The sequence below is a fragment of the Macaca nemestrina genome, chromosome 7, assembly GCF_043159975.1.
Source record: "Macaca nemestrina isolate mMacNem1 chromosome 7, mMacNem.hap1, whole genome shotgun sequence".
NCBI classification, from domain to species: Eukaryota; Metazoa; Chordata; class Mammalia; order Primates; family Cercopithecidae; genus Macaca; species Macaca nemestrina.
The window spans coordinates 30,848,718-30,866,327 of record NC_092131.1 but is presented as its reverse complement, the minus strand read 5'-3'; the positions used below and the strand labels follow the sequence as shown (position 1 = coordinate 30,866,327).

At 47.7% G+C, this 17,610-nt stretch overlaps 1 long non-coding RNA gene across 4 annotated transcripts in view; it reads right to left on the bottom strand.

Annotated features, from left to right (window-relative positions):
- Positions 1–17,610, bottom strand: part of LOC139364237 (uncharacterized) — a 243,051-nt gene that overhangs the window by 181,440 nt on the left and 44,001 nt on the right. For 3 of the 4 annotated variants that reach the window (XR_011625692.1, XR_011625690.1, XR_011625691.1), the window contains exon 5: positions 7,097–7,289. This is a non-coding gene — a long non-coding RNA (uncharacterized lncRNA). Of the gene's footprint in view, positions 1–7,096; positions 7,290–13,268; positions 13,764–17,610 lie in introns of those variants that run through there. The other variant, XR_011625693.1, reaches the window with a different exon arrangement.

Here is a 17,610-nt window from a genome sequence, read left to right as displayed (position 1 = left end):
TTTCAACCCGCAACTCAGGAGAGAGGGAGGAAGGGAGGGCGCTTAGCATTTGGGTACATATTTACATTATGTTGTTTAACTTGGACTTGGCTGACCCTAAACAGCTGTGTGAACTTGAGCAAATCACTTGAATTTCGGTTTCTTCATCCGTAAAATGGGAAAAAATTACACTGCCTCCTTTGCCTGCCTCGTTGATCTGTGTGGAAGACAATATAATGCGCTTAATAAAATGTAAGACATTATTAACAATATAATGACCAACATTTGTCTAGGGCTCCGAAGTGCATTCCCAGACATTATTTCACCAATCCCTACACCAACCCTGTGAAGTAGGTGTTACTTTCATCAACCTCCTGTATAGGTGAGTAAAGCCAAGTCCAGAATTACTGGAAACGAGGTTCTCTGGCTGTAAAACTGGCATTTCTTCTTTCACCCCGCCTGTTGCTATAGCCTTTTGAGGGTCTCAGATGCTCCTGAGAAACTGCAAGAAATTAAAACCTCTCTCCCCATAGGAGTTTACAGGTTCACGTCCCAGTAGATGCAAGGTTATACATAAATTAGCACAGGTTATTATGGAGTTAAAATCACCATCCAGCTTTGAAGCAAAATTGAGTAGTTATGCTTTCCCGGCATCCTGTAAAACCATTCTCTTTCTTCCTGCCTTTTTTTTTTTTCTTTTTCTTTCTGTTTTTTTTTTTTTCTTTGAGAGAGTCTCACTTTGGTTGCCCAGGCTGGAGTGCAGTGGTGCCATCTCGGCCCACTACAGCCTCAAACTCCCTGGCTCAGATGATTCTCCCACCTCAGCCTCCTGAGTAGATGGGACTACAGGTGTGTGCCACCACGCCCAGCTAATTTTTTATTTTTTAATTTTTAGTATATAAAAAAAAGATGGGGTTTTGCCATGTTGCCCAGGCTGGTCTCAAACTCCTGGACTCAAGCAATTCACCTGCTTGGGCCTCCCAAAGTGCTGGCATTACAGGCATGAGCAACCACGCTTCACCCATGCTGGAGTGCACTGGTACGATCTCAGCTCACTGCAGCTTTCACCTTCGAAGCTCAAGTGATCCTCCCACCTCAGCCTCCAGAGTAGCTGGGACTACAGGCATGCGCCACCCCATACCCAGCTAAGCTTTTTATTTTTTGTAGACACAGGGATCTCACTATGTTGCCCAGGCTTGTCTCTTCAGGGCTCAGGCAGTTCTCCCACCTCAGCCTCCCAAAGTACAGAGATTACCACGACACCGGGTCTCTTCCTGCCTTTTCTATATCCTGGTCCTTGGCAGAGGTGATGGGGGAAAATCTGAAGTTCTAGAACTCACTGAAGCATTTAGGAATTTACTGTGGACAGCAGCATTTTAAACGTGCACTCCTGAGAAAGACCCCAGGTTGAAAAATAAAGAGGAAGGAGGAAAATGAAGAGAGTGCATTTTATAGTGGAAGGAGCCTCTTCTCATACCCAAAAGTCATATCACACAAGTAATGTGCGCCACCTTATACGGGTCACACCAGCTGTGTAGACACTCCCCCAATATGTACTGTCCTGTTCTTAGGCTGGGGGCCACTTGACTGTGGCAGGCTACAGTCCTCAAGGTACTTCTGGCCACCAGGTGCAGTGCAGTTGTGCACACCTATAGTCCCAGCTACTTGGGAGGCTGAGGTGGGAGGATCACTTGAGCCCAGGAGTAGTTCGAGACTGCAGTGAACTATGATTACACCACTGCATTCCACCATTCCACCCTGGGTGACAGAGCAAGACCCTTTTTTTTTTTTTTTTTTTGAGACGGAGTCTCACTCTATTGCCCCGGCTGGGGTGCAGTGGCGTGATCTCAGCTCACTGCAACCTCCACCTCCTGGGTTCAAGCGATTCTCCTGTCTCAGTCTCCCAAGTAGCTGGGATTACAGACACCTGCCAGCATGCCCAGCTGATTTTTGCATATATTGTTTCATGGGGTTTCACCATGTTGGCCAGACTAGTCTCGAACTCCAGACCTCAGGTGATCTGCCCACCTCAGCCTCCCAAAGTGCTGGGATTACAGGCGTGAGCCACTGCACCCAGCCTTCATCTCTTAGAGAGAAAAAAAAAGCACTTCTAGCCAAGGGTAGGTGTATAGCCCTGACATCAAACCTGGCCTAGGCATCATTGGAGCAAGAAAGCCAGGAAACAAAGGGACCCCTCCAACACATCTAGAGGACCACCATACTTTAACCTGAACTCCCTCTCTGGCCATACACAGAAGAGTAAGCTTGATAGGTCCCTGGTGTGAAACTATTCTCAGTACTTACATTTTGTTTTGAAGCTGAAACTTGGCTACCAGACGGCCTGGTGGGTTTCTGTTCCCCAACTCCTTAACCAGTGCCCTTCCATTTACCATTCATTCAGTTACTCAACTATTTATTTAGGGAGCACTTTCTATCTCAGTGCCAGATGAACCGAGCCAGACTGGCTCTAGCCCAGAATCTAGAAGCTTCCATTTCCTCCTAGGTGTCCTACTTTCCTGATGCAATAGCCCAAAAGTCATAAGAGGCAGAGCTTGTTCAACACTCCCACCAGCCACATGACTGACTTAGAGCAATCTATTTATTCTCTCTGGGACTCCATTTCTTCACCTGTCAAAGGTTGATATTAAAACCTGTTCCCCTACTTCGGGGGTTTGCTATGAAATTCTGTACGTTAATGCCTAGGGCTGTAGAAAGGCGAGCCACTGTGACAAATCTTTTTTCCAGCGCTAAGCCCTTCGAGGTAAAATAGGTGGAAAGCCAGGCCTGCCGCTAAGCCCTGTCCACTCTCTTCATCTTGCCCTTGGAGGGCCTCTTCCTGGGGGACCAATCTAGCATGTCCGAGTCCTTCTGGGCTGACAGACAAACAAGCAATGACAGGCTCTAGGCCTAAGAGCTGGAGGAAGACAATAGTAAGGTTAGGCTGTTTTTTTCTCATCTCTCCTAGAGAGACAAGGATATCCCCTCCCCACATCCCTGGTGGTGGCAGTGAAGCTGGGAGCAGTTGGATTTATTTGGGGCTTTTACTTTTTTTTTTTTTGTTTTGGCCAATTTGGAAAGAAAAGAGGCAATGACCTCTTCTTTAAAACACAAAACTAGGCAGGAAGTGTACTGGGCCTGAGTGGCAGGGACTAAGGGTGTAATTACAGGTTTTTGTTCAGCATTTTCAAGTAATTAAATCCAAAGGAAAGCGAGCCTAGCAGAGGCTTCTTGGATGCAGGGCAGACAAGAGCTGTGTGTATTGGCCGGGTGCGGTGGCTCAAGCCTGTAATCCCAGCACTTTGGGAGGCCGAGACGGGTGGATCACGAGGTCAGGAGATCGAGACCATCCTGGCTAACACGGTGAAACCCCATCTCTACTAAAAAATACAAAAAACTAGCCGGGCGAGGTGGCGGATGCCTGTAGTCCCAGCTACTCAGGAGGCTGAGGCAGGAGAATGGCGTAAACCCGGGAGGTGGAGCTTGCAGTGAGCTGAGATCCGGCCACTGCATCCCAGCCTGGGCGACAGAGCAAGACTCCGTCTCAAAAAAAAAAAAAAAAAAAAAAAAAAAAATAGCTGTGTGTATGTGTGTGTTTTGTGTGTGTTGGGATGGGGAGGAGAGGCAGGAGGTGAGAAATGGATTTGCTTTTCAGGCTAAGAAGAAGCGGGCTTCTCGTCTTTATTAATATTTTTACATTGCTTTTTCCAAAAGGTAGCCGATTATTCATCTTTTATTCAGTGCTGCTGCCCTCTCCTTGGTGACATTTTCAGCGTGCACAGCCTTCTAGGCACTGATTTTCCTTTCGTGCCAACTCTCCCCCTCCCCACTTTTTCATATTCCCGCTTTCTGCCTGGTTGCCCACACAATAAACCCACTGCAAAATCCACAGCCAGCTTTCTTGCCTACAGTTTCCATCCCAGCGACCTCCGACTCTGCAGAATAGTCTCTCCTTTTGTTTTAAACATCTTCTGGCTTTCCTTGTTCCGCTTTAAAATACTTCTTACCACCACCATCCCTACCCAGCCTCCCCCGTGGCTGCCTCGGTTTCCTTTTGGGACAAGCAATCTGTGTGCACAAGCACACCTGGTTTGCAACGCCCAGAGCGTTTGAAATGGGTTCGAAACCTAGAGATGCGCGGGCTCCTCTCTCCTCCCCTCCCCTTCCTTCCCTCTCCCTGGGCCTTTGGTGTCCCTCCGACGTTCGCTGGACGTTGTGAAGTGACAAGCAAGAAAGGATCTACTGTCTGCTCACATTTTTAAGGACAGGAAACCTGACCCACCCCCAGACCACGCACCCCAAGGAGGGGCACTTGCATTTTCCGGGAGGGCGGGCCTCTACTAGGGTTAGCTGGGGCCGGCCTGGAGGCTGCCCTCTCCTTTCTTCCTTCTCCTACCCCCACCCCACATCATGCCCGCAGATTACCGCCCCCACTTCCCCCTCCAGTCCCCTTCACCTACTCTTCCCAAGAACAGATTGTTTATCAGAACGGGCAGCCAAGAAACCTACTCCTGTTTCTGGCCTCTGCCAGAGATTAATCACACTTGGGAATGGCACAAAACTTGACTGTGTTGGGGCGGGGTGAGGCGTGGGGGGTAGGGAGGTGGGGAGATGTGGGGTTGGGGGGGTAGTTAAAAGGAAAGACCAATAAATTTGACAAGGTGACCAAATCGGGGTTACCGCTACCTCTCCCCGCCTTTATTTTAGTAAGTCAGTGCAGAGGACGGAATTCTACTTCATTCCCACTCCCTCTACCCCCACCTCCAATTACCTTCCTCCTTCTCTAGGTCTTCATGTTTGATGCTTTAATAGTACTCACTGGCTTTTAATTCTGATTAACATTCTCAGCTGGTGTGTGTCTGTGCGCGCGCGCGTGCACGCGCGCGCGTTGGGGCTTGGCAAGACACACTCAAACCGGACTGCCTGACAAATCCCCCCTTTTCATCCTTCTCTTTGAAATGACATCAAGATGGACTTGTAGGGGGCAGGGATGAAGAGAGGAGGCACGGAAAAAAGAGAGGGAGGGGGAAGTAATTTATGTGCTTTTCTAAGGCAGCTAGTAAAATTCCTAAGGGAGAACAAATGCCAAAATTGACTGTCTTGGTGTATTTTAGACCCGATCGTCAGGGTGAATCATGTCAGGGCTTTGCAGTGGACCTGCAGCCTGGGAGCTGAAGACAGGGACACGAAACATCCCTGTGGCTGGGAGGTGCCCTTCTGAAGGAGGCGGGAGATGGGTATTTGCTCTTACCAGGCTCCTCTCCATCGGGATTTTTTTTTTTTCCTAATTCATTGCAAGATGGAGTTTTTTTTTTTTTTTTTAAATTGGCACTGATAAAGAAAAGCCAGGGATAGAAAACTCCCCATAAAACACGGCCCCCAAAGGGAAGTGCAAAACCCATTTGATGCAAAATATAGATATCTTCACCCTGGATTTTTCCCCCTTTGCTTTACAACTCTGCAGACATCAGGTTAGCAAAAGGTAATAAATAGTCCTTGCACAGCAGGGTCTGGACTAGTGAAAACAGTTTACTGAAATTAATGGGCCTCGCTTGAACCAAAACCTCCACTTTGGAATTAATGCCAGACATAGTTTTCCTGAACTCTATCCAACCGCCTAAGCGGCAGACAATTTTCATTCTATTTGTGCTGGAAAATAAAGCCCAAGCCCTTGATCTCAGTGTAGATTTTCATTAAAAAAAAAAAAAAAAAAAAAAAAAAGTACAGTGAATACTGTGCCAATTTCCACTTTCTGCCCGCAGAAGCCCTTGTGCTCTGGGCTGTGCGTGACGGTCAGAAGTTATCTGGTAAACTTTGCATTGAAAACCATCTCCGAACTCACTCCCCATCGGTGGCCTCAGAGCTTTCACCATGACATCTGAGAGATTCAAGGAAAGCTCCAGAAACAGGCTCAGCTCTCAATAACAACCCTCTTCCCTACAGATCTTAGAAAGGCTGAATCTGAACAACGCTGCCTGCAAGACCTCCATTCCTACCCTAAATAAAGCGCCAAACCATCCAACCGAAACCCACCCCTCCTCCCCCGGTACTCAAGTGTCTACAGCTCTGAGGCTCCCTTTATTTTTATTTTTATTAATGTATTTTTAAGGCTGAAAGGCACACACACCACACGCGTTCACACCCAGTGGTTATGGGGTTTTGGCAGGTACGCGGAGACCCGGTGCCCCAGCTGTCAGTGTCTGATCCCAACCCCTCCTCCCCCTCCCTGCGTTATTTATTAATAAAAGCCTGGTCGTGGGCAGCCGGCGTTCTGGTTTTCATTGTACAGTCTGCACTGGTGACACAGGACATGTGGAAAATTTTGAGAGCACTGCGGTGAATAGTGTGGAGGGGGAGCGTGAGCAGGGGGAGGGGAGGGGAGGGAGGGGAGCGAGTTACTTTTTAGCTTCCGCTAAGTACTTGGCGGCTCGCCAGGCCCGGAGGATTCTGGGAAGCGAAAACCTCCCCAGTATAAACTGCCAGCTTTAAGCAGCCCTGACAGTTCTGCTCCTTCCAAACTTGGCAGCCGTTCAAAGTGCTCTTTCATTTGAAATGCTGGAAGCCTGCCATGTGCAATGCAGATTTGCTGTGCCTGTGCGCAGAAGGAACTGATAAATGCCGTTGCAGTTGCCATGGGGACAGGAGGCTATCAGAATGGCCTTGTGATCCGCAGCCTCTCTGCGCGGCAGGCTCTCGCTCTCTCCCTCCCGCCCCTCCTCCCTCTAGTCAGTGAGATGGTGAAATAAATGTTCTGGAAAAAGGTTAACCCTCCCCGCTCTGGTTCCGAGGCTGAGAGGAGGTTAACCTCTAAGCACTTCCTTGGCCTTAAGTGCCAGCCCGGAGCACAGGTCTCAGGGCCGTCCTTGGGTGGGTCACCATCCTCCCGCTCTCCTCTTTCACACCCCCAGCTTTCTTCCTGCTCCCTGGGGGCTTTCACAAAGCGGTGTTTTTAATAGAGCTTTTCAGCAAGCCCTAGTGTAAGTATTTGAGTCATCAAAACCCGGATGTAAACACAGCAGCCCTGCATTCTGCACAGTTTGCGTGTATTTTATCTTTTTAATAATATTTAGCTGGCAACTTAAAACTGCAAGGATGCCAGATATTTTAGCCAGCCACTTACATCATGCAGCATCCATCTTGAGGAGAGTGGCGCCGGGTCCTTTCCTTGTTCTCTTGCTCCCTGCCGCCTACCTGAGACCGCAGGAAATCTGGGTCTTTCTGAAGGCATCTTCTTGTGGTGTAGTCCCCTTGGAACCGCGGCCTTTAGAATGAACATGACATCACCTTGGGCAACAACGACAGAGGGTGCGTGCCTGTAGGAGACAAGACACGGGGAGATCCAAGGTGAAACATCTATCATTTACGCTGCGCCAATTTCAGGTGTGTGAGGGTGCACAGTCGGGATCATCGGCCCCCCATTTAGCACAAACTGCCGTTTGAAACACAGTTTGATTTAATGTACAGAAACAAAATAGCACATTCAGATTTGGTATATTTTCAGGCCTGTAATGCCAACACTCCGGGTGGCCTGTTTAATGGGGAAAAAATGAAATATTCCACTCCAGCCCAGGCCTATGGAAACCAAAGAGGTTTAGTGATTTATTTACATTGGGGGTAAAAACGGTGAGCAGTATTCCTTCTCAGCTCACTACTTCCTGAAGGTTTCCTGAACCTAAACCTTCGTTAACATCCCAGGAAGAAAACTTATTTTTCCTGTGGCTTTCAAAATTTTCTGCTAAATATATTTCGGCACACTGTTTATCTTGGGCATCAGCTTTCAGACCTTTATGCACTTTTAACACCTTGAGGCTGTTTCACTGAAAAATGGTGTATGTTAATTAAAGAGGACTTTATGTGCTGGGCATTAAGGCAGGGGGGATTTCTGTTTTGATCTGTTTGTATAATGAGGGCTTCAGGATGAAACACAAGTCAGAGGCCTGTTAGCTTCTTGAAGCCCTTTTGACAAAGCAGGACCTTGAATGTGGGCCCTTGTATTCAAACCCTTCAAGACCACAGAATGTTGAACTGAACGAAGTAGTTCTTCCTAAGTGCGTGGTGAACATGGAGGCCAGGACAGGAGAAAGACTGAAAATGCCCCAAGTTCCTGGGGCTTAGCTGCAATTTCTTTGAACTTGACTCTCTCTGGGTGTCTGCTCATGATTGTCACGGCAGCTCTGGCCAAGGCGATGCACTCTCTCGCTGGAATTTCCTGATTCCAAAGTAGTCCCTTCCAAATAAATAATCAACAAACGCCATCTGCTTCACCTTGCCAGCAGGCACAGAGCTGAAAGGTTAGCTAAAACCCACAATTTTTAGGAGCAGTTGGCCCTTGAGACATTTCAAGATAGGTTTCGGCTTGGAATTAAACTAGAGGTGGAGGCAGAAATCAGGTGATTCAGACAGCAACCTCCCCCCGCCCCCCACCCGCCAACTTCCCCAGACAGTCCAGGCAGCTGGGTTTTTGGCTCTCGCAGCTGCTAAGCTTTGGCAAGCCAAAAGCATATTTCGTGGTGGTGATTCCTTTCCCAGGTTGACGGACATGTTTCTGTACTGAGCACAAGGCATGTTTCCTGACTGTGTGTGAATCAGAGGCTGCATTTTAATCCAGGGCTTCTGGTGACAGTTTTAAGCTGGATGAACAAAGCAGACCCTGACATGTCCCTATCATCAAGGTCAAGAGATAAAGAATCTATCCTAAATGTTCGCCACCTCTGGCCCAGATGTATTACATTTATTTATTTATTTATTTTTGTTTTGTTTTGTTTTTTGAGGTGGAGTCTTGCTCTGTCGCCCAAGCTGGAGTGCAATGGGGCGATCTCAGCTCACTGCAACCTTCGCCTCCCAGGTTCAAGCAATTCTCTTGCCTCAGCCTCCCAAGTAGCTGGGATTACAGGCGTGTGCTACCATGCCCAGCTACTTTTTGTATTTTTAGTAGAGACAGGGTTTTGCCATGCTGGCCAGGCTGGTCTCGAACTCCTGATCTCAGGCGATATGCCCTCCTCAGCCTCCCAAAGTTGCTGGGATTACAGGTGTGAGCCACCATGCCCAGCTATTTTTTTTTAATTATGCCAAGAGCAGCCACCACCCCACAAGTCAATGGATGCCCATGTTCATGTGTCAGATGTTACCCTTCTCTCTGTCAGTGCTTTTGTGGTGTTTGCTTCTTTGTTGGCTTTGGTGAGAAGATTTACAAAAGCCATTTTGGATCCTTGAGTGCCTTCCCAGATTGAGGCAAGCCCCAAGATTCCAAACAGCCTTGACCTTGTCTTTGTCATCCCATTACAGCAGGGAAGATAACCAGGGGAGTCCTCGGTGTGGCCCCTCCATACCAGGGCCTGGAGAGCCAGCTTCCCAGAAATCCATGGATTAGGAAGCTCTGTCGTGGGCCAGTTCAGGAGCGGCAGGGGGAACAACTCCCTTTTGTTTTGTTGTCTAGCATGTGACCAGAATGCTGCCAGCTAATTTTAACCCCACCAAAGTACTGCTGGAAAAAAAAAAAAAAAAAAAAAAACTATCTTGCATCTGGAGAGAGAAATGCTGTGGGCTGGATAAAAGCTTTTCAGCCTGTGTTCCTTCCTGTTTCGGTTTCCAAACTTGCATTATCGGTAACCTGAAAAATGATGAGTTTCACCAAATTCCTGGATGTTGTGCAAGAGGACAATGAGTCTATTTTGGGTGGTGTGAGTGTGTCTGGCATAGACACTGGGAACCATTGTTTTCAGGAGGGAGAACGTTTTGGGGTTTCCTGGTGCTTTCCTTATAGGGTCTCAAAGCCCCAAGGGGTACTGCTGCCGGGAGGAACCCTCCATGGCAACCATGGAGGCTGTGCTCTGCAAAAGACCTGGCTGAGAATTGGGTGGTTAGGCCAGAGGGTGGGGGTGGGGGGTGACAGTGGCAGTGGTGGCTCCAGAGGTGTTAAAAGGTGCTCTGTAGGGAGCATTTGAGGTGGAACAACTGGAGCAGGAAGAAGTGGAGAGAGAAAGATGCTTTCACTGTAGCTGGGCGGCCCCCTGGGACACAGGGCACCACTTCTACTAATTCTCCATATCTGCTTTTAGCACCATGGGTGAATGGAGGATTACATGGAGTTCCCTATCCAGGATACTGGATTCTCAAAGCATACCCACGGTGGTTCTTTGTTGCTGTCTGACTGGATGGCAGTTGTTGCTATTGGAAAAGTCCAGAATCGCAAGACCCAGGAAATGAAATGGTTTGGGTGAGACAGCGTGTAGCTAGGCAGGTGCGACTGGCTGTTCTAGAACTAGGTAGTAAGGTGGACTGCCGTTAACCTGAGTGTCCACAACGCAGTCTCAGAAGATAAGGTCAACACTGCAGCACTTGCTGCAACCTCAACCAGAAGAGCTTGGTGGCAGTTGTTCTGACAGCTGCAGAGGGCTTCAGTTGCCTAAAAAGCCATTTGCTCAGCCCTGCCCTGTCTGGCCAACTTCTGTGTATTTCAAGGATCCTCATGGGTCTCTGTGGCCCCCCCTCTTTTCTGAATCCTCAGGCAGACACCGTCTTCAGAAGGGCAGGGAACTCCATCTTCTGCTTCTAACTGGCTGCTATAACCTGCCAGCAGTAGTCAAGATCAGTTGGCAAATCCCTAAATTAAGGTTCTGTTTATTCTGTTGTTCCACAGGCTTGTTTTGAGCAAGATGTTGTGCTTTAATTAAAAAGATGAGAGATCATGAGTAAGTGAAAATATTTTTGAATCTTCACAGATAGGTTTGAATTTCAGTTCTTGCGATTCACAGTAGGGGGTCAGGCTGATCAGCACTTTTATCTGTGAGACCATCTAGAAGGTTTTCTGTAAGTTAACAGCTGACTCTTCTGCACAATAGAATTGTAAAGGGAATCTTATGTCAAGCATTTGTTCCTTGCTGCTTCTCTGTTTACAGATTTTAGCCAGCCTTCAGCTGTCATTAGGACATATTCCTCATTTACCTTTCTAGCCAGAGGATTCCTAAATGTTTCATAATAGCTCCGCAGCTGGAATGCAGCTGCTTGGGGTGGAGCAAACATAACTCCCTATAGGTCAGCGGGTGAGGGAGGGCAGGGAATCTGGGAAGGTTGGGAAAGTCCTTCTAAAGCCAGAGCTCAGGAATGATTGGGGCCTCTGGTATGAAGACTTTCCAGATGGGGGAAGGAAGGGTTCATTTTCTGCCCTCTGAGTAGATTCCAAACAATCGCTTTAGGGAGGCCAACTATTTTGAAATTGCCTTTAAAGAAGACAACACAAATGTTTAAATTGACCTGGAAAAGCCTTTCTTTTCCCTTTCCCTACAATCCAAGTCTGTTGCCTTGCACATTAATCAACAGAAATGTGTGCCCACGATTCTCCCCTCCCTCACCTCTTTTATTATTATCATCTTTGGTTCAGGAAACTTTTGGAAGCTTTCCCAGGCTGGAGCTATAGAATGATTCCAGGAAAATGCATAGGAGTTTCTGTGTTTTGAGTTTCTCTGGAGGGAGCTGAACATGTTTTTCAGAGAGACGAAGCGGGGGCAGCCAGGTCTTGTGCAAGAATGCAGCCACAAAAGAGGGCAGACAGTGCTAAAAAGATCTGTGGGCATCCAAAAGTTCTGAAACCAAGGTGTGGCTTAGTGAGCCTGCCTGTTCCCCACCCCTTCAGCGTTTTATTATGGCAGCTGCCATGATGTCAGTCCATGAGCCAAAGCACCCATCTCAGGGAGATACGCTGGGAACAGCTGGGTGCTCAGGTTTGGACTTCATTCTCAAGTTAGTAGCACTTGTAATTTCTGTCAAAAGAACACTCCAAGATATAGATGGAAAAGTGCAGGGAGTCAATACTTACCTAGCAGGCAAGGGCCCCACCCAGACATGGAATGCAATGGACAAAAAGTGTCCTTGGGCTATTGCTGCCAAGGGTGGTGCCAACCTTCAGCCTGTGCCAGTGCAGATGCTTTTGAGCCCAGAAACACACACAGAGCTGCATGCATGCATGCATGTATCAGAAACATCTGTCTATACACAAAACCAGAAAGCTACTGGGGAGGTGTGCATAGATGAGGTACAAGAGTAAGAGTAAGGGGGACCCACAGGACCCAGGACCCATCACTGATAGATGTGGCTTTTTTTTTTTTTTGACAGGGTCTTGCTCTGTTGTCCAGGCTGGATCTGGCTTACTGCAATCTCCGCCTACTAGGCTTAAGCGATACTCCTGCTTCAGCCTCCCGAGTAGTTGAGATTACAGGCGCATGTCACCGTGCCCGGCTAATTTTTGTGTTTTTAGTACAGATGGGGTTTCACCATTGGGCCAGGCTGGTCTCAAACTCCTGACCTCGGGTGATTTGCCCACCTCGGTCTCCCAAAGTACTGGGATTACAGGCATGAGCCACTGCACCTGGCCAGATGTGACTCTTGAAAGCAAAGACGACCAAGCACAGTGGCTCATGCCTGTAATCCCAGCACTTCGGGAGGCCGAGGCGGGCGGATCACCTGAGGTCAGGAATTCGAGACCAGCCTGACCAACATGGAGAAACCCTGTCTCTACTAAAACTACAAAAAAAAAAAAAAAAAAATTAGCCAGGCATAGTAGTGCATGCCTATAATCCCAGCTACTTGGGAGGCTGAGGCAGGAGAATTGCTTGAACCTGGGAAGTGGAGGTTGTGGTGAGCTGAGATCAGGCCATTGCACTCCAGCCTGGGCAACAAGAGGCAAAACTCCATCTCAAAAAAAAAAAAAAAAGAAAAGAAAAGAAAAGAAAGCAAAGGCAGCTTATATTTCCTGGAAATACACTTCATTCAGGTTGGTTCATGGGCAAAAGAGACAGAAGTTGCTCCTTAAGGAGAATGCCCTGGGTGAGGGCAGAGCTGCCAGCCACTCTACAATGGTAGGACTGCTGCATCCCCTATGGCCAGGAGAACCTCAGGAGAGGTGGAACAATCAGAGGCTTGTGGTGATAGAAACTAGAGGACACAGCTCCCAGCTCTCCTCGCCCCATTAGTTTGAAGACTCTTACCAGCCGCACTGTCGTGATTCTGGCAGTAACATCTCCTTCCTTTCCGCCCAGGGACATACTGACTCCAGAAAGCATCTTTCCTACAGCAGGTTGGGAAGGTGCTTAACAGCCCAGATGTTAGGATGTTAATAGCGATGATGATAGGCAAGGCTGACATTTATTGGGCACCTCTGATGTGTTGGACATTGTGCTGGGTGTTTTAATGCATTATCTCTTCTAATCCGCACTTAATGAAGTGGATTCAGTTATCGTCCCCATTTTATAGACAAAGCAACTGAAATTCAGAGAGGTTGAATAACGTATCTTAGGACACACAGCTAGTAAGTGGTGGCTGAAGTTTGAATTCAGGGTTGCCTGACTCTAGAGGCCTTATCAGACAGATCTGGGTTTGAATCTTGACTCCTGAGACTGTGTGACCTGTGCCAAGTTTCTGCACCTCCAGGCTTCCTCATCTGTTTTCATTGTTCGACACATCAAATATTGGCAATTTCATGTAATTTAGCCTAAACCTGCCTTACAACATTGCTTTAAGGCAGTGCGTGGTGGCTCACGCCTGTAATCCTAGCATTTTGGGAGGCCGAAGAGGGCGGATCACAAGGTCAGGAGTTTGAGACCAGACTGACCAACATGGTGAAACCTGGTATCTACTAAAAATACAAAAATTAGCTGGGCGTGGTGGTGCGCACCTGTAATTCCAGCCACTCAGGAGGCTGAGGCAGGAGAATCGCTTGAACCCAGGAGGCAGAGGTTGCAGTGAGCTGAGATCGTACCACTACACTCCAGCCTGGGCGACAGGGCAAGACTCTGTCTCAAAAAAAAAAAAAGAAAAAGATTTCTTTAAGAATTAAATAAGATAGTGCATTTAGAATACTTAGCAGAGTGCCCAAAATATAATAAGTACTCAATGGACGCTAGCTTTTATTTTATATATCATTATTATTATTATTATTATTTTGAGACAGATTCTCACTCTGTTGCTCAGGCTGGAGTGCAATCACGGCTCACTGCAGCTTCAACTTCCTGGGCTCAGGTGATTTTCACACCTCAACCTCCCAACTAACTAGGACTACAGTTGCATGCCACCACAATGCGTTTTTTTTTTCAATCACTTGAACTCAGGAGGCAGAGGTTGCAGTGAGCCGAGATCGTGCCACTGCACTCCAGCCTGGGTGACAGAGCGAGACTCCATCTCAAAAAATATATAAAAATAAAAATAAATAAATAAAAATCTTCCAGGCGCCTTACAGGATCAAGACAAACTCCTTACCTTGGAACACAAGGCCTCTGGGAAATTGCCTCCGATTCCTCTTTTTGCGTCTTCCTTCTCCTCAATTACTTTCTAACCACATTAAATTCCTCTTGTTCCTTAAACACAATATGAACTTTGAAGCCCCATGCCTTTACGAGGCTCTTTTCTCTACCTACAAAGAATGTCTTCTCGCTCTTGTTTTTTGAGCAAACTTCTATGCATCCTTCAAAACCCAGCTCAATTTTTACCTTTCCTGTGAAAATAGTCTCTGGCACCTCCCAGCTCTGCGCTTCAATTGCAATCTGCATTTATCACAAAGAGTTGTAGTTATCTGTTCACAGCTGCCTCACTGGGAACTCACTGAAGTTCAAGGCTGGGGCCATTCTATTCCGAATGCATCTAGAAGCCTCTAAATAAAGGCTAGTCAAATAAACATGCCTAAATATACATTTTTATGACGTAATTTTATTATCACCAAAATAATATGGAAGTTTATGTATGTATGTACTATTTATACCCTTCCTGTCCCAGCAAAAACTTGGAGCATTCTATCCAGAAATAGAGATAGAATAGTGCTTAGTATATCCTGCGGTAGAAAGTGTTGGGGCTTTGGAATCAAGTATTTCTGGGTTGAAATCATAACCTGGACTCCTAGTGTGCCATTAAGTCATTACTTTGTCTCAGCCTCAGTTTTCCCACCTGTAAAATGAAGATAACATTAATTACCCATGAGGTGGACACTGTTAATTTCTAAAAAGTAGTCACTCCTGCTTTCTTCCTTAGTGCCCTGAATTTGTTTCAGGAGTCCCCCACCCCTCAGTTCCACATGCCATGGGGGAAAATCCCAATTAGTCTGAGCTAATCTTAGCATCCCATTCCCCTTGCTAACACTTTGCTCGGGGATGGATCTGTGACCCAGTTCTGGTGAATAAGACATGGGGGTTTGGGGCTTGTTTTAGGAAATATTTTCTCAATCTTAAAACATGAGAGAGAGAGAAACAATTGTCTTTTTTTTTTTTTAAGACACGGTCTCACTAGGCTGGAGTGCAGTGGTGCAATCTCAGCTTACTGCAACCTCCGCCTCTTGGGCTCAAGCGATTCTTCTGCCTCAGCCTCCCAAGTAGCTGGGATTACAGGCGCCTGCCACCTTGCCCAGCTAATTTTTGTATTTTTAGTAGAGACAGGGTTTTACCATGTTGGCCTGGCTGGTCTCGAATTCCCGACCTCAGGTAATCCACCTGCCTCAGCCTCCCAAAATGCTGGGATTACAAGCATGAGCACCATGCCCAGCCAAACAATTGTCTTTCTGTAGCTGTATGTGTGTCTGGAGTCATGATGGCTGGGGCTACAGCAGCCATCTTGCTATGATGAAGGCAGCCATTCAGAGAACTAAGTCAACACACTGAAGATGATAGAATGGAAGGAAATGTGGAAAGAACATTAGTCTGGTGGCACAGTTCGGCAGCTGGATTACTCTGCCCTGGAGCCACCCATATCTGGACTATTTCCATCAATTCCTTCATTGTTCAATGAGGGACCCCTGGCTTGATCCAGTAGAACCAGGGTTTCTGTGACTCACAGCCAAAAGCATCCTAACGATCAATTTCACAGGGTTGCTGTGTTGACTAAATAAAAATAAAATTGGCCAGGCAAGGTGGCTCACACCTATAATCCCAGCACCTTGGGAGGCTGAGGTGGGTGGATCACCTGAGGTTGGGAGTTCTAGACCAGCTTGGCCAACATGGTGAAACCCCATCTCTACTAAAACTATAAAAATTAGCCAGGCATGGTGGCAGGCGCCTGTAATCCCAGCTACTTGGGAGGCTGAGGCAGGAGAATCACTTGAACCTGGGAAGCGGAGGTTGCAGTGAGCAGAGACCATGCCACTGGACTCCAGCCTGGGCAACAAGAGGAAAGCTCCGTCTTAAAAAAAAAAAAATTGAAAAAGTGCCTGACAGGGTATGGCACATAGTAAGTTCTTAAAGATTAAAGATTTTCCTGCTGAGATGTTCTGGGGTGAATGCACGAATGACTGTGAAGAGTGGTCCAGAGAACATGGCAGATGGTAATAAAGGTTAGAGAAGTTCAGAAGTGGGTAAGTGCTAGAATGACGAAGATGACAAAGACGATGAAATTCAAACATTATGTTAGTAAATGTCCTAATGGAACTTCCTGGGCTGTTACAATGGTTCTCCTTTTTACTTCTCATGCCTTTTCTTACCCGGGTCAGAATTAGACATTGCATGTACAGGCTTTTCTAATTGTAAGTGGCCACACTTATACAATCAGGGTGGTCCTTAATTACCCTGGGGCATGGAAGCCCTGCTGCAGGATGAAGGCAAGAGTGTGATTTTTATTTATTTATTTATTTTTTGTGCCAGAGTCTCGTTCTGTCGTTGCCCAGGCTAGAGTGTAGTGCACAATCTCTGCTCACTGCAACCTCCGCCTCCCAGGCTCAAGCGACTGTTGTGCCTCAGACTCCCAAGTAGCTGGGATTACAGGCATGTGACACTACACCCGGCTAATTTTTGTATTTTTAGTAGAGACGGGATTTTGCTATGTTGGCCAGGCTGGTCTCGCACTCCTGGCCTCAAGTGATCCACCCACCTCATCCTCCCAAAGTGCTGAGATTACAGGCGTGAGCCACTGCGCCCAGCCTCTAAAGTATAATTTGTAGCTCCAGGAGGAGGCAAGATTTGAAAGCAGAACCATCATACCCATAGAACATAAAGCAGGGCCTTTGACTTGCCAAAAGCACACCAAGTCCGTCCTCCCTGAGAGGCCTAGAGAAGCCCAGCAGACCTCTCCAGCTCGGGTGGGGCTGCCTCTGGGGGCTGCCTGGCTTTTGGTCAGCTGACCAGGCCATGGAGTTTTGCTCCCTGCCAGCCCCATGGCCCTTTCAAACCTCGTTCCAGGAGAGCTCAGCCACACCAGTGTCTGCCAGATTCATGTCTGTCCAGCCATGTGGGCGGCCCTGGCAGCAGGGGACAGGGCAGGGTTTGTGCAAGGACATAGTGGCACCCACAGCAGGGCGTGGAAGAGGCGGTGGCTCGCTTCAGGGGCGAGCCAGGAAGGAACGTGGAGAAGATGGGGAGCAGAAGCCACAAACTCAAGGCAGCCTCAGCCGCCTTCTCAAAGGCTGCCTTCGCCTTAGAAGCTTGTTCCAGGGTCTCCTTTCCTGCTTGCCCCTGTTCAGCTGGGTTCAGCACAGCCCTGCTTCAATGCTCAATTCTTTCTTTTTTTTGGAGACAGAGTTTCGCTCTTTCGCCCAGGCTGGAGTGAAGTGGCGTGATCTCATCTCACTGCAACCTCCACCTCCCAGGTTCAAGTAATTCTCCTGCCTCAGCCTCCCAAGTAGCTGGGACTACAGGCGTGCACCACCACGCCCTGCTAATTTTTAGT